This window comes from Mustela lutreola, chromosome 13 (genome assembly GCF_030435805.1).
Source record: "Mustela lutreola isolate mMusLut2 chromosome 13, mMusLut2.pri, whole genome shotgun sequence".
Classification (NCBI taxonomy): domain Eukaryota; kingdom Metazoa; phylum Chordata; class Mammalia; order Carnivora; family Mustelidae; genus Mustela; species Mustela lutreola.
Window position 1 is genome coordinate 9,793,854 of NC_081302.1, and position 17,344 is coordinate 9,811,197.

The following is a 17,344-nucleotide window of genomic DNA, read 5'->3' on the forward strand; positions in this document are numbered from 1 at the left end:
TGACCCGAGCTGAAGGCAGAGGCTTTAACCCACTAAGCCACCCAGGTACCCCCTCTTTTTCTTTTTTAAAGATTTTTTTTTTAAATATGGAATGCTTCATGAATGTGCATATCATCCTTGTGCAAGGGCCATGCCAATCTTCTCTGTAGCGTTCCAATTTTAATATATGTGCAGCCAAAGTGAGCACTCCTGTTGGGGTCTTTTATTCAGAAGTGTCTCTTAGGATCAATTATACCAAATGACAGAAGGCACTCAGGCCTTAGAAACTTAACATCCACCAATATCTCTTAGTCAATTGAAATGAACTGAATCACCTCAGAATGTTGTGACCAGAACAGGAGACCTGAGACCAGTGAAATCTCTTCAGCTTTACTGAAGAAGTAAAGAAGTTCCACACCCACCATTGCCTCCTTGCCCAGTACATAAATACGTGTGCCCAGAAATCTGGTCAGTGGAGAGACATGTATATGTATGTGTATGTGCTTATTGATACATATATGTGTTCATGTGTGTACATAAGTACATATATGAGACACCAGTCCCTGGCTTGCTTCTCAGGCTAACAAAAAAATGACTTCTCAGATATTTCTTCTTCCCATTCCTGAGAACATTATGATGTGAATAATAGAAGAATTCTATGTAGAAGAGAGATTTGCCCTAGAAAATAAAAGGTCTGGGCTCTAATAATTGCCTGGACACTAGTCAGCCACGTGACCTTGATCAGAAAATTAGAAGAAAGGGACACAAGTAATTACTGCCTTCCAGATACCACGGTAAGTGCTTTATACAGGTTAGTCGGCTTTATTTCTAGAAGGAGCCAGTGAGACAAATTTTTGTTTCCCAGTTTTACAAATAAGAGGACTAAAGTGTAATTAGCTTGCTCAAGGTCACATAGTTTATAAGTTGAAAAGCTGTGTTTTCTCCATGATAGCCATTCTGTTTAGTTGCAATGCCACAGACTGGACCCTTTCTGTTCTAGGAAAGATGGTGTCAGTAAAAGCCACAAATTGGTGGCATAGACAGCAGCACTGGTCTACTTTTTGCTGTTTCCTTTTGGAATTCACATGCCCCGAACTGGATTATTGGTAATCCTTGGTGAAAACACTCAACAGTAAAATTATCAGACTTTACTATTTCAAATTAATGCTAACATTGGTAGATACCCAACTTTTGTAGCAACATGGACGGGACTGGAAGAGATTATTCTGAGTGAAATAAGTCAAGCAGAGAGAGTCAATTATCATATGGTTTCACTTATCTGTGGAGCATAACAAATAGCATGGAGGACATGGGGAGATGAAGAGGAGAAGGGAGTTGAGGGAAATTGGAAGGGGAGGTGAACCATGAGAGACTATGGACTCTGAAAAACAACCTGAGGGTTTTGAAGGGGCAGGGGGTGGGAGGTTGGGGGAACCAGGTGGTGGGTATTAGGGAGGGCACGGATTGCATGGAGCACTGGGTGTGGTGCAAAAATAATGAATACAGTTATATTGAAAATAAATAAAAAGTAAATTAATTAATTAATTAATTAATTAATTAAAAAATAAAAAACCCGTACTTTGGCCTGAATTATTTTCTTTTCCTCATAACAAAGCAGAGTACTTTCTTCAAGTGGGTCACTCAGCATATGAAAACAAATCTTGTTTGCTACTGAAAACAATCATGACACAGAATTCTATTTGTTATAAAGCACCCATTAAAATATGATAAATTATCCTGATATGTATATTTTTAATGTGAATTTTGGGTAAGTACTGATAAAATCAGAAGACTCACAATGAGAAATCTGGTAATGTGAGACTGAGAGACGAAATATAAATTATAGCAAAGCATGACATTGTATTTTGGTTGAGCCTTACACCTTAAGTTTCCTAAATTCAAAGAAAAAGCTATATAAATTATTTCAAATTCACACACACACACACACACACCCAAGTTTGGGGATTCAGGAATCCTCATTGTTAGTACAGATTCTATCACAGCTGGCCTTGTGACCTTCAGCCAATTAATCCTTGAATTTGTCTGGCCTGGTTCTCTTTGTTTTTGGTCTGGTAAATCAAAAGTATGTGAACTCAGTATTCCTCAAGGGAGGCAGGGTATGTCTCTTCTACGACACTTGAGTGGAAGTGTCTTCCCTGCCCGTTCCATCTATACCACCCAGGAAGCTGCTGTCCTTCCCTGCCTGCTCCTCCATGGCCGTAAGAACATGTGTTGCATTTCTCAGGTGTCTGGAGAGGGAAAGACAGAGGGAAAAGGCCTCCGGACAAGATGAGGGACGTTCTCTGTTCCCTTTCCCTCCTTCTAGCACCCACCTCTAACATCCTATTTATCCAAAATCTTTATAGAGATTCTTTACTCTCTTCTGGAATAAAAAATAAGTAATAATAATAATAATAATCATGGCCTCACTTCCCTTAGTTTCTGCCTTGGTCTTTTGTCCCCTGTTGGGGTCTTTTTTTTTTTTTTTTAAGATTTTATTTATTTATTTGACAGACAGAGATCACAAGTAGGCAGAGAGAGAGAGAGAGAGGAGGAAGCAGGCTCCCTGCTGAGCAGAGCCCGATGTGGGGCCCGATTCCAAGACCCTGGGATCATGACCCGAGCTGAAGGCAGAGGCTTTAACCCACTAAGCCACCCAGGTACCCCCTCTTTTTCTTTTTTAAAGATTTTTTTTTTAAATATGGAATGCTTCATGAATGTGCATATCATCCTTGTGCAAGGGCCATGCCAATCTTCTCTGTAGCGTTCCAATTTTAATATATGTGCAGCCAAAGTGAGCACTCCTGTTGGGGTCTTTTATTCAGAAGTGTCTCTTAGGATCAATTATACCAAATGACAGAAGGCACTCAGGCCTTAGAAACTTAACATCCACCAATATCTCTTAGTCAATTGAAATGAACTGAATCACCTCAGAATGTTGTGACCAGAACAGGAGACCTGAGACCAGTGAAATCTCTTCAGCTTTACTGAAGAAGTAAAGAAGTTCCACACCCACCATTGCCTCCTTGCCCAGTACATAAATACGTGTGCCCAGAAATCTGGTCAGTGGAGAGACATGTATATGTATGTGTATGTGCTTATTGATACATATATGTGTTCATGTGTGTACATAAGTACATATATGAGACTTAGAAAGACTCTGAATTTTCTCTTTTAATATGGAAGCACTGGATGATGAGACTGTATTCGGCATCCCTCACAATATTGAGATTTTTTCCCCAAATGTTTTGTATATGTATTTTTAATGAAAATTAATAATATTCTTCATCTGTTAATGTTGTTTCTTCATCTCAAGTTCTATTGATTGTCTATAGAGTAAACTCTACATGTGCCCTTATTCTCACAGCCATTAAGGAACTGTGCATCTCCCCCATGAGAAAGGGTAACACAGGGCCCTAGAGCACACGTATATGGGTAAATTCAATTTTTTGAGATGTGTTCAAGAGTTTTGAGACAATAGTTTTAAGCAATGGGTTTGAAAAAATAGAAGAAAGATTTTATTTCTTAAGCTAGATCATGGAAACATCCTATCAATTTTATCTTCTACACTTTAGGTAGTATTTCACTCAAAACTCTAAAAAAGAAAAAAATTATCTGTTAGAAGCAATACTCTTATAAGTGATAATGTTAAAGAACATTGTTTTGACCTTGAGGGGCATTCAGGAGATGTGAGAATCCTGACTCATATTCATAAAACACAGGGCCAAGGAGACAGAGTCACCTTTACAGCCTGAGGGTCTAGAAGAGCCAGGTAGACCATGCTTGGTTATCTGAATGGGAGGACACTATCATTGGAGGGCTATATGCTGAGCCAGGGTGGGAGGTGCAGAGTAGAGGTATGAAAGGGTCTCCAGGAAAGGCCCTATCTCTGTCCCTGCCCCCTCCACTGGGAGTGAAGTATGGGACACAGAGAAACAGAGTAGAGGTCCCACTGCACAACCCTGGAGAAGCCTTGTACATTTTTCTCTAGACCAGCTTGGAACAGCTTCAGCAGAACAGAAATGTCTGTGAAAGCTGCAAGTACCTAACACAGGCCACCAATTGTCCTGCTGACCCAGCTTGGGGCAGGATGGCAATCACAATTTTGGGGAGAAGGAAGGTTACTACCTAATAAGTGCTTGTGATAAAAATGAGTAGATGGAATTACAAAACTGCCAACCAGAGATCAAATGGGAAGCACAGATGTAGTAAATGGCAGACGAGACAGAAGCCAGCAACCACAGAACAGAACATGAGTGGGGATAAGAAGGCAGAGGTGGTGCCCTGTGGGCCGTGAGCAGTTGACCCCCAAAGACCCTCTATCTCCACTCCAAGGAAACCCCAAATAAATGAGCATGCCCAGAATCAAATTAAATAAGGTTTCTATCTTTGGTAGCATGGGAGCTATTACAGGTTGAATAGTATCTCTCCCCACCTCCAACAAATTCACACATGGAAATCCTAACCCTAGTGTACCTCAGAATGTGGTCTTATTTGGATACAAAGTCATTGCTGATGTAATTAGTTAAGATGCCCTCCTACTGGAGTAGGGTGGGTCCTTAACTTAATGGGACTAGTGTTCTTATAAAAATGGGCAATCTGGCCACAGAGAACACCACATGAAGATGAAGACAGAGATTAAGACCGGGATGAAGCTTCTATAAGCCGAGGATCATCAAAGATGGCCGACAAAGCTCTGGAAGCCCAGGAGAGAGGGATAAAACAGATTCCCCTTCATAACATAACTCTGCTGATACCTTGATCTGAGACTTCTAGCCCCAGAGCAGGGGGACAAAAAAATGCCTGTAGCCTAAACCATCCAGTTTGTGGTACTTGGTTATGACAGTCCTAACAGAGTAATACAGAAGTTCAAGGTATTGTTAGAAGAATGATGGAAAAATAAAGGTTTACCATTCTACATGTCTGGGTTTATTGTTTTAAAAGGTAATTGCCACCCACTGACCTATTCAGCACATTTTAATCCATATACTTCAGAGATGTCTCCATAAATAATGGCTGGAGTTTACCTGAGTGTTGTACCTACTGTACCCAGGACCAACCTAAAGGTTAAAGAAGGCAAAAACCTCTGAACAGAAGTATATAATTCTCTTTGCCTATGTCTAAAATCAATAGGAAAAAAATCAGTAGAAATTCCCCACCTAGTGAAACACACTGCTTAGGCAATTACTGAGAAACAGGCCAAATGATTCTTCATGGCTTAGCTCTCTAATCATTCTAATCCATTCCCCAAACCTGTTTTCTAGACAATAAAATCACTTCCTTCACCTGAAAAGAATACCACACATCTCTGTTAGCTCTACTGCATTACTAAATTCCTATGGACTGTGCAAATCCTCCCCTAAACAAAGCTTCCAAACTATGACCAAGAAGTAGACTTTAGAAAAAGTCTGAACTTTTATAAAGAGTTTTTGTAAAGTCCACTTTTTATAAAACCTGTCTTTTTTTAATAAAGAACTCTTTTATTGCTCCTTAAATAAGTCTGTGCAAGGGCTCAGTGAAGGATTATCTATGATCACCTCATAATCTCCAAACGTTATGATCAAGTAATTCTTTGGAATGTTATTTTCTCCTCATCCAACTAAAGGGGAGCAGATGGCAACAATTTATTTTTTTATTTCCTTCTCAGTTCAAAAATTAACATTTATATGTTCAGTTAACTTTACTGTAAATCCACTAATTGCAATGATTTCCTTTTCTATTAACTCAGTAACTCCCCAGGGTACCTCTGTTCTAAGCTGTTATAAAGTACGTAGTTAATAAAAGTTGTTGACAATTTGGTTGACTTAATTGGAAAAAAAAAAAAAAGCAAAATCATTCTCTTGTAAGCAGGCAAAAGGACATTAAATCATGCACTGTCTACAATATAAAGATCAGTCACCAGGAAAATATATATCAGTAGTTGGCATGGAGACCAAATTGAACTCATTACCATTTATTTTTAAAACTCTTCAGTAACTCATGAAGCATTTTATAAAATTTGAAAAGCATTTCATGGACAAGGTAAGAAATACTTTAAAATGAGCTGTCACTTCAGAGTTCCTAAAAAAAAAAAAAAAAAAAAAAAAAAAAAAAAAAACTTTAAAAACCTAGATCAGTAGACAAAAAAATTAAATGGGATATAAAGCCATAGGGTAAGCATTTTTTGGGGGGGAGGGGGGAGGATATAATACTCTGTAACTCTGTTGGGATATCCCTACCTCATTTCTTAAGGAGTAAAAACTGGACACAGCTCATTTGACAAAGAGAGCTCATCTAGAAATCATGGATATTGTAGAGGAGGGGCAAATTGTACTGAGGTGTGCACTGAGGTGCTCAAAAGGGAAGGAAAGATTGCTGTGAAAGCCAGTTCACGCAGATGTTTCGAAACCATTTAAAGCTAAGCCATCCAGAGAAGTAGAAAAGAGCATGGAAACAGTGGGGACCATTGTTCCAAAGAAAAGGAATATCTTCACGTGAAGATATGATTAAATTCAAAGCTGACCCACCCCAGTCCAAAATGCCTTCCCTGTTCTTAACTCATGAGCCATGGCATTCCCCATTCTGAAAGTCTGCAGTCATTATAATTCATGATAGATAAGCTTCACCTATTGTTAAATTTATAAAGTATTCCATTTTTTACTTGACACAGAGAGAGAGAGAGAGAGAGCAAGAGCACAAGCAGGAAAAGTAGCAGAGGGAGCTGAACAGGGAGCACACCAGGGGCTTAATCCCAGAACCTCATGACCTGAGTCAGACAGAAGCTTAACGGAATGAGACACTTAGGCGCCCCCAAAGTATCTCATTTTTAATCATTCTAGATGATGTATATTGTCTTCCTTTTGGCATGGGCATACAGATATTTGCTTTGGAAAATACCTTTACCAAAGTATTCTGTGGTGCATAATAACAAATATACCGTAAACTCTTAAGTGAAAAATCACTTTAATTCATATTATCCCATTTTATTATCAAAATAGCACAAAAAGAAAGAAAACAAGTATTACCATCCTCACTTAGAGAAGAGGAAATTCTTGGTTAATGTCTGTAAATAATTCCTCCAAATTTTTAACAAGCTCTCAAGGTCCCCACTTACCTGGGTTACCCTCAAACTCAGGTGCACGAGTGAAACCCCTAGACTTCCTGTTCTCCTCCGACCCCACATTCATCAGCTTCACGTTCTCTCCAGCCCCTCTCCAGAGGCCACATCAAGGTCCGATCCTTTTCAAGGAGCCTTGATTTCTTTGCCTTCTGGTTCTCTGGAGCCCTACTTCCTTCGCTACTTTATTTCAAGCTCAGCTTCTGTAATTAGCACCTTCCCTTTATACCGTAAAATTGAACATGACTCTCCTTTACACCATGTAATCAATACAGCTTCTCTGAAACACATGTCCCTAATTTTAATCTCTATTCCAGTCCCTTCTCCCTTTCTTATTCCAATCTCCAAAAGGGTAGTTTTCTCTCCCAGACTCACTGTCTTGCACATTCAGATTTCAGTTCAGTCCCACCACTCTACGGATGTTTTTCTGAGATGACTACTAACCTTTTTATTACTTAATTCAATCAACATTTAGGTCTTTATCTTATCTGTTGCTTCTCTATCCTTTGATCTCTTCTCCCCACCCCCATGTCTTGTCCTTCTCTGCCTTCTCTTCCACCTCCCTATGCCCACAGATACAACATTAGTAAAATCCATATTCCCCAATGCATCTGACAAAAGATAAGGCAAAAAGGAGGAATAAAGAACAATGGCGCATTTATTCAGAAGAGAGTTAATTAACCCTGATAGTCTTTACATTACTGAATCAAACTAAGTTTCAAGCAGGCTTGAACTATGTTTTATTATTTTATTTTATTTTTTTCCCTGTCATTCAGGGAGCAGTTGGAAAACAGGAGGAAGGCTCACGAAGAATATTAGAGAAAAGTGAAAAGGAATTATAAGCAATATTTCTTTTGCATATCTAAATATCCAAGATTCAAGATAAATAATGTAAAGTTGAATCCTGCTACATATACATACCAGTTTTCTTAAAATGAGTAATATAACATTTACGTTGTTCTGAGTTTTAATTATTTTTACACCTAAAATCTTGGAGAACTTTTATCAAGAACTGTGAAGTAGGGCTGAGATTGTATTTATCCTATTTGAAACTAACCAACTAGCCTGCTACAACTTCACGTATTCTCGACTCATGTCATGGAGACATGAGACTTGTGGGTCGGAGTCAAAGAACTCTCTTACTCACATTAATAGCAGTACCTGAAATATCAGTTTGAATCACTTACTAAATCCCAGTTCCCACAGAACAACACAATGAGGGCCAATGAGGGCCAGATGATGCTGGTACATACAATAGAGTGTGTTAGAAGAGAGGAAGACCAGAGAGATGCATCCTGACTCTTTCATAATGGGTAGTAAGCATACTTGAACTTGCCCCTCAAGGAGACATTATTTTATTATACTAATCTATAAATAGTTCTCTTTGCTCCCGAAGGAGACATGTCTATCTTCCAAGACTGCTCTCTGTACAAATACCCATGAAAAGATAATTTGGAATAAAAGCACTCAATACCCCTGTAAATAAAAAAAAACACAGAAATAGAAGAGATGCATGGAGAATTATCTCCCAGAAACTATTGACATTAGTATCAATAGGTCAGTATTAGTATCTTAGCCCATATATACCTACCTTATTCTTTCTAACAGGTGCATAACATTCCTTTGTATATAGCCACAATAATTTAGCTATTCTTTATTGGTGAGCATGCAGCTGTTTTTATATAAACAATGTTGTCATAAGTATTCTTCCTTACATATGTATGTAAATATTCTTACATACATATTCTTACATAAGTATGTAAGTATTCATATGTCATAAGTATTTTTCCTTACATATGCATCTTTGTGCAAAAGTATGAATAGATCAGTAGGATAAATTATTAAGTGGAGCTTACAGATGAAAGACTATTGCATATCACTGAAATGTTAATGTATATAGACATATTTGTCTCAAAACATTATTAAATACATTCTCATTAACAATGCATGAGGCTAGGGGCTCCTGGGTGGCTCAGTTGTTAAGCGTCTACCTTTGGCTCAGGTCATGGTCCCAGGGTCCTGGGATCGAGTCCTGCATCAGGCTCCCTGCTTGGCGGGGAGCCTACTTCTCCCTCTCCTGCTTTCCCTGCTTGTGTTCCCTCTCTCGCTGTGCCTCTGTCAAATAAATAAATAGGGTCTTAAAAAAAAATGTGTAAGGATACCCTTGCCAACATATAACAGAATATTATCAAATAACCCGTGTCAATCAGAGTATTCAAAATTATAGTAGATATTTTTTATGACATCTGTCAACTGCAGATGAGTTCAATTTCTTTTGATTGGTTTACAAATAATTTTTTATAAACAAAATCATTTTATTTTGGAGAGAGGGACTAAACACACTAAGTTTAAAGGTTAATTTAGGATAAGTTCACAGATACACACTAATGCATAATATAAACAGAATGTCAATTTCAACTAATTAACTATTATATTTCTCTTACTACTTACCAGCATAAATTTTTTTTCAGGTGGTTATTTGGTCTTGTTTTGTTTTAAACATATATGATCTGAAATTAATGATGGTAAAGGAAAAATAATTGTTTTTTCTTACATTTAGTTATTTTTTTCATCAAGGCTTTAAAATCTGTATCACGGAGATTATTTTGTTTTACACTATACGATCCTTTTGTGTACATCTAAAGAAATGTTAAAGGGAGAACTTACCTGCTTCAGTTATATTTAATATGGAATGAACAAAAAAAGAACACAAATTAAGCTTTTACTTTAAAAGAGAAGTTGTAAAATAAAAATTCTTAGGAAAGAATAATGAAGGACCCACTTAAGATGAAAACAGGAATTAATAAATTAAAAAGCAGTCACACAAAAAGTGAGCTCATTAAAGCTAGCAAAAAGGCAAACCCATTAGTTACCATGATAATTATAAAAATATGGAAAGTAGATATTCACAAAATACATAAGGAAAAAGGAAAAACTAGCAACAAATTCTGAGAAAAGGTAGATCACCAGATAAGTACATAAAAGATACATAAATAGATATGTTATACATATGAAAATTCTGACAGTATTAGTCTTGGTAGTCTAAAGTTTTGGGTTATTTTCATTTTTTTGCAAAGTTTTCAAGAGAGATTTTTAAAATTTATAATCAGTAAGGTCTTGTTTTGTGTTTTATTTGATCTAGATTGATTTTTATGTTGAAATTATAGAGAACACCTAACTCTATATTATTTCAGAATACATTTTCTTCCAAATTTTTATACAATTATTCTTACATCACTTGCTGGCATCTTCAGTAAAATACTGAGTAGAACTATGTTGTGAACATCCTCATCTCATTCCTGATAGTGAGCAGTTTTCTGTCTTTTTTTTTTTAAGATTTTATTTATTTATTTGACAGAGAGAAATCACAAGTAGACAGAGAGGCAGGCAGAGAGAGAGAGAGGGAAGCAGGCTCCCTGCTGAGCAGAGAGCCCGATGTGGGACTCGATCCCAGGACCCTGAGATCATGACCTGAGCCGAAGGCAGCGGCTTAACCCACTGAGCCACCCAGGCGCCCCTTCTGTCTTTTTTAAATCCGATTAATAGACCATATGTTTCCAGACATTGATAGACTCAACTGAATTTGCAATCTTTCTGGAAAAATCATTGTTCATTACATTTTTTTAAACTATGCTAATTCTGTAGTTAATATACGCATTTTCATGCATAACATATTTCTCTTTATTTTTGTTGCTTTACTAAACAGTAATTTTGGTTATGCTTGTTGTTTTCCATTTTGTTTCTTTTGTTATTAGTTTACCTGTTTGATTTTTTGTTTTTCTTTAAGTGTGCAGTAAGACTGTCTAGTTTTCAAAACTTAATTTTGATTTTCTTTATTCTGTCTAGTATTTTTATTTTCTAATTGATTAACATTTACTTCTTTGAGTTTATTGTTCTTTTTCTTACTTTGATTTTAGGCCCTTAAAATGTTTAGATTTTTTCCGCTTTGGCTATGTGAACTGTTCTGTTATGCAGTATCATAAACACCAAAGGGTATAAGACCCACATACAGTTTAACATCTACCAATGAAATGAAAGACTTCGTACCCACCATCCAGATAGTGAAGAATCAGTTCACAGTGAGTACCGAAGCCCTTATATTCTGCCCAGCTGCACTAACTACCTTGAATTTTGTTTGATTTCCTTCCTTTTCTTTATTTTTTAAAATATTTTATTTATTTGAGGGAGAGGGAGCACAGAGGAAGGTGGAGAAGCAGACTCCACGCTGAACAGAGAACCTGAGATCATGACCTGAGCAAAGGCAGATGCCCAACCTCAACTGAGCCACCCTGGTGCCCCTCCTTGCTTACCTTTATAATTTTATTTCATTCATATGCATGTATAAACAATAGCTTAATTCAAATATTTTCTAATTTTTATAAAAGAATCATAAGAATCATACTATAGCAACTGTCATTCAATATTATGGGTTATTTCATAACATACCTTTTTACTCAATATGATGTTTTTAAGAGGCATCCACTTTGTCAATGCAGCTGTATTTAACTCAATTTGACTTAATATGTCACTGCATGATTACTTTTTAAAATTAATCTTTCATATGCTGCTGGACTTCGGGTTTGTTTCCAGTGGTTGTCAATACCAATCATGTGACTATAAGCAGATGAAATACTTGAAATTTCTAACAACTAGGAGTAACCCATCAGGATACAGGCAAACCCAGAGGCTCCCTGCCAGCCTCTGCTTTAACTCTTCAGTTACTGGATAACAGACACATCCCAGATCTCAGAAAGTCCTGGGGTAAGGCTTGCAAGGGACAAATAGGCAGAGGACCTTAGGAAACTTGGAGCCACATCTTTTCACCAACGGCTGGGGAATATTAATAATGGTTATAATCTAAACGGCACAGACCAGCTGAATATCATCAAGGCTGTAAACATTCAAGAGCAAACTGCAGAATTCCTCTGCTTTGATTTATTTTTCCCTATACTATTACATAACTAGAACTTCGGCTCAGTGAGAACCAAGAAAGTTTTATCTTGTTCACTACTGTATCTATATGCCTAGAAAAGGTGCTTATTAAAGATTCTTATCTATTCTTTGACAGAAATTTTTTCTCTGGTAGTATCTCCAAGAAATGCTATGAGTATACATTCCCCTATATCTTGCCTGTTTGAAAATATCTGTCTTGTATACTTATCTGAACAATGTTTGTTACATGTACACGCCTGAACAGGCTGATTTTTGTTTACTTGTTTGTATTTAGCCCGATTCTCCCTCAGGATTCTTTAATCTTTCAACTCAATAACTTTACAACATTATATTTTACTGTGGGTTGATCCATATTTTTTTTGGGACACGTTGTTCCCTTACTACAGATTAAAGTGCACACCCATAGTTTCAACAAAGTACTCCTGAGTTATATCGTTGAAAAGCATCCTATTCCGTGTTTTTTCTCTTCCATAGGTACACCAATTACGGCTATGCTAGGTCTCCTGTTACCCTTCTTCATATACTATTTTCTCTCTAATATTAGTATAACACTTGGTTATTTTTCATTGTTTTCTTAATTTTCTTTGTACCTGATTGGTCTGAGAAGCATCTACACTTTTTTCTCCACATTCCTTCCTGTGAGCTTTTCTTCTTCCTATATCCCCCACATACACACACTCTCAGTGCATTTACTTTGTCAGAGGCAGCAGGGCAGGAAGCTTGAAGTCACAAACTCTGTACTGCTGGTGTACAAGCCCCCACTCAATTACTATTGTGTGAACTTGAGCAACTTATTTAATCTTTATGTGTATCTCAGAATATTTAGCTGTAAAATGTGAACAAAAACAATATTTGCCTTAGAGGGCTTTTACACGGAGTAAAACAGATGACAGCTGTGAAGTGCTGAAGACAGTTCCTGTCGCATCATAAAACACTATATAAACATTTGTCAAATCCTTAAAAAAAATTCTCTATTTTATTGTAATTTTATCCTTAAGTACCTGCATCTCTCCTTTGACTTCTTGTTGCCTAAAAGTGATATATCCATTAGCTGCATATAAAGAAATCTTTCTTCTTAATTTCACAACATGAACAATTATTCACATTTATTATAAGCTCCGTAGTACGATTGTCTTTCAGGTGTTGATTTATTATTAGTTGTGTTTTTTATGTCCACGTTCTGTATTTATTTCCTGTATTTTTTTCAGAGTTCATATGCTAAATTCTTAATTACTATCCATCACTGAAGGAAAGAGATTTTTCCTAGAATAATTATTTGTGAAAAGATAATGCAGAAAGGCACCAGATAAGTAAACGTTTCTATGAATATTGTTTAGTACATATGTGTAAATATTTTATTATTAATTTCTAAAGGTAAATTTGATGAACTAAATGTTACATGAATGTGTAAGTTGAATAGGTATGGCCATAAAGTTTTCTGCCAATTTTTGTTTCTGCCAACAATTGTAAGTGAGTACTTCTTTTTTTTTTTTTTTAAGATTTTTATTTATTTGACAGAGATTACAAGTAGGCAGAGAGGCAGGCAGAGAGAGAGGAAGGGAAGCAGGCTCCCCGCTGAGCAGAGCCCGATGCGGGGCTTGATCCCAGGTCCTGGGATCATTACCTGAGCCAAAGGCAGAGGCTTTAACCCACTGAGCCACCCAGGCACCCCAATAAGTCAGTACTTCTTGCCTTGCATTGTGTATGCTTTCCTTCTGCTTGACAAGCTCCCCAGCTTGCAACTGGGAAAGGAACAGTTTCCAGGCTCCCATAATACCATGCGTATATCTATTACTTCACTAGCCCATAATTATCTCCTTACATGGCTCTCTCCCCACTAAACAATTATCTTCTTTAGGACTAGGACTCTGTCTATCATCTTAATTTTATATCTTTAGTTCCTATCCAATTTTATGGCATATAGTAATTGCCCCTAAATAATGTTTGACAAGGGGTACCTGGATGGCTCAGTAGGTTAAGCCTATGACTTTGGCTCAGGTCATGATCTCAGAGTCCTGGGATCGAACCCCGCATCGGGCTCTCTGCTCAGTGGGGAGCCTGCTTCCCCCTCTCTCTGCCTGCCCCTCTGCCGACTTGTGATCTCTCTATGTCAAATAAATAAAGAAAATCCTTTAAAAAAATGCTTGACAAATACATAAATGGGGAAGGTTGCATAAAATTACTGTCCAGGTTTGCAACACTTGTCAATAGAAGTAGAATATGAATCCAGTTTTACCCCTACAAATCATGTAACTATAACTTTCCTCAGTTATATCAATATAAATTAAAGGACTCAAGTCTAGGTCAAAAACCTGCTTCACATACTTGAAAGCATAATTATCCTTCAAATGACTCTTGCAAATAACCCTTATTCATTTGAACACTGATAAAATTACGGTATATGGTTTGCATAGATATTAATAATTCACTTCAATTCATATGAGATTTTAAAGCATGGTTCAAATATAGTTTCTGTCTCTGTAACCAAAGTTTGACATGGAATTAATCAACCCTTATGAAAGTGTTGCATAATTCTTTTTTGATTAAGCTCCAACTAACCAACTATAGATAATTATGAATAAAACTCAACTGCTCCTCATGCAAACAATCTTATAGAATCTCTTACTTCTTTTTCAAATGAAGATATAGACTACATTTAGAGACCACTCTAAGGTAAAATGCCTGGAATTGATTATACTAATTTAATAGTTTGTGCTCCAAAGTACAATTTTGATTCTCTCAGGAAGGAGAAAAAGACTACTGTTTTATATGAAAAATACATATGTTTTAAAATCAATAGTCTTGTCTAACTAGAATCATGGAATCAACCTTGAATCTAGAAATTCAGTGAGATTATCACATTACTGCATGCTGAATGAAATAAATTGCCCAGCTGTCAACATTAATTCTTCCATTTCAACTTAATTTTTGCCAAAGTCACACCATAGCAACCACATCCCCATTTTGTCACATACTGTTAGTCCTAATGGCTCAACTCGAAGCTTTTCCTTGAAATGTCACATAACTCTAAAGATTAAGCTATATATATATAATTATTTTAATCTAATATAGTTCTATCCCTTAAGATACATATTCTATTTTAAATATTGCCTGTTACTTGGCCAAAATTTGTTTCAGTTCTTATTGTTCTTTTCAAATAAAGAGAACAGCCTGGAAAGCCAATCCCTGACTTCCAAAACGTGCTTTCCAGCAGTTAGAGCTGATATAATTTTTCTGTAGTCAGGGCGGTTTATGGTCAATTTGACTAGAATATTATGAATGTCACATATTTCAGGAGACTGATCATGGAATGCAACAAGGAGATACGATTTTAACAGTCATCTTTATATGCTCACCATCCCAGTAATATGCGTAATCACAGTAGGGAGAAAAACACTAGATGCTAAAACAGGTTTAGGAAGTAATGTGCTGGAAATCTAGATTATGTTCATCGTAGAAAAAAAATCCACCTTCATAAGTGATGAGATAAAGTTTTATTTATGAAAAGTTTGAATGCCATTGGTTTCTTAAATATGCACAAATATCATTTGTCCTAAGCAATTTTTAGGGAACTCTTAACATGAGATTACAATAAGTTAATGTGACCAGAAGTCATCCTCTGTGTTTAAGAAGATTTTGCTAGTGAATGACCATATAGGAAAATAATAGAGGGTTTATATCAATTTATTTAGAAATATTCATGAGGCAGAAAAGGTAAAAAAAAAAAAAGGGTAAGAAAGGAGAATGCTAACTTTCACTGAGTACCTATTATATACCAGGCCCTATAACAGGTCCTTCCCATTCATTAACACAATGAATTATTTACAACCTTGTGAACTGAGAGGAAGAATGCTAACATGTAGACTCCGGGAAATCAACTGGCTTTTCTCAAATCATACAGTTTGATTCAAACCCAATATCCATGATCTTATCTTTTCTACCACACCTCTTTCCTTCAACAATCACTCTCAATTTTACCTCTTTCTAGCATAACTTTCAGGAATGTACATACTCCATGACCAGTTACTTTAAAATTATGTCTGTTTAGAAATTGTGTTATAAAATCTTACCTTGATTGCTCTGCTAGAGAAAAAGGATGTCTTTTTGTGTATTTTCTTTACTGGAAACTGCATGGTTCTAGAAGTTCAAAAAAAATATGCAACCTTGTACTAGTAATAATCCTGACATTAGGGAAGGAAGGGCAGTTAATATTGATCTTACAGGAAATACGGCTTTAACTTCCGATTATTTGCTTAGGCTGAATCTTTCTAAATTTAGGATCACCAACCTTCCCCAGATATCCACACTTAAGAACAAGGTAATAAACTGAAGGCCAAATGCAAAATCTGTATCAAGAACCTAAAATACAGAACTAATAAGAAAAACACACTTTGGAAACTCTATCCCAACACAAAGTAAGCCTACTGTCAATGTCTGATTTATAGCTCCTAAGAGTCATATGAGTTCATTCAGGTTGAACTTTAAAAGCCTGATTTTGAAGAAGGGCTTTGAATTGGGAAATTTCACAAGGAAAATGTTTTTGTAATTTTCTCTACTTCGGTTTTGAAAAATGAAATTGTCTTTAGAGAGTTTAGAACATGTTTTGTTTTTATTCTTGTTTGTGTTGTGTTTATTCTTGCTTGCTCTTATTTGTGAAGATTATGACAATTTTGTCAATTTCTTTTCCATTCTGGATAGATCTCAGGTGCTCAGGAGAGCTGTCAAATTATTCTTAAGGAATGAGTCTAGACCCAGATAATGTTTAGTTTCCACAGAGACATGCTCTGAGTTAGCCTAGATTCCAGCAAGTGAAGGAAGTTAAGGAAAATGTCTCTAGTCATGATTTTCATGGCAGTTTATGGATCTTTGGAAAGAGTCTAAAAGTTCAAACTAAATTAATTTGAACAGGATGGATGTCTTTTAAAATTTGACTACTAAAACTTTTGATAATTAAAATTAATATCATTTTAATTATAGTCAATTTTAGATTGATTCTTGTAATTTTAGGCATTTGTTTTATGATGATGGTATTCAGCTCTGGCTTAAACTCAACTGAATGTTGGTATTAATATACAGTCAGTGAGAATATGGTACCTCAATTATGTATTGTTAATACTGCTTCTAAAAGGAGTTTTTTATTTTCTATTCCAAATTGTCCTATGTTACCTTAATTATATATCTTCAAATAACCATGTAATAAAAATTGGGCCTAATGTTAGGAGTTAAGACCTAATATTTCTAGACTTCCACTGATAACTATAATCATCCTTTTGATAGTGAAACACTATTATTTAGATTCATTACTTTGATCGATCT

At 36.2% G+C, this 17,344-nt stretch overlaps 1 protein-coding gene and 2 non-coding genes across 3 annotated transcripts in view; all 3 read right to left on the reverse strand.

Moving 5' to 3' along the window:
* ITGBL1 (integrin subunit beta like 1) overlaps positions 1–17,344 on the reverse strand; it is a 211,825-nt gene that overhangs the window by 131,054 nt on the left and 63,427 nt on the right. The gene's annotated exons all lie outside the window — the stretch shown is intronic.
* LOC131814174 (U6 spliceosomal RNA) lies at positions 81–187 on the reverse strand. Its single transcript, XR_009347175.1, has one exon. It is a non-coding gene; the product is annotated as a U6 spliceosomal RNA (small nuclear RNA).
* LOC131814175 (U6 spliceosomal RNA) lies at positions 2,675–2,781 on the reverse strand. Its single transcript, XR_009347176.1, has one exon. It is a non-coding gene; the product is annotated as a U6 spliceosomal RNA (small nuclear RNA).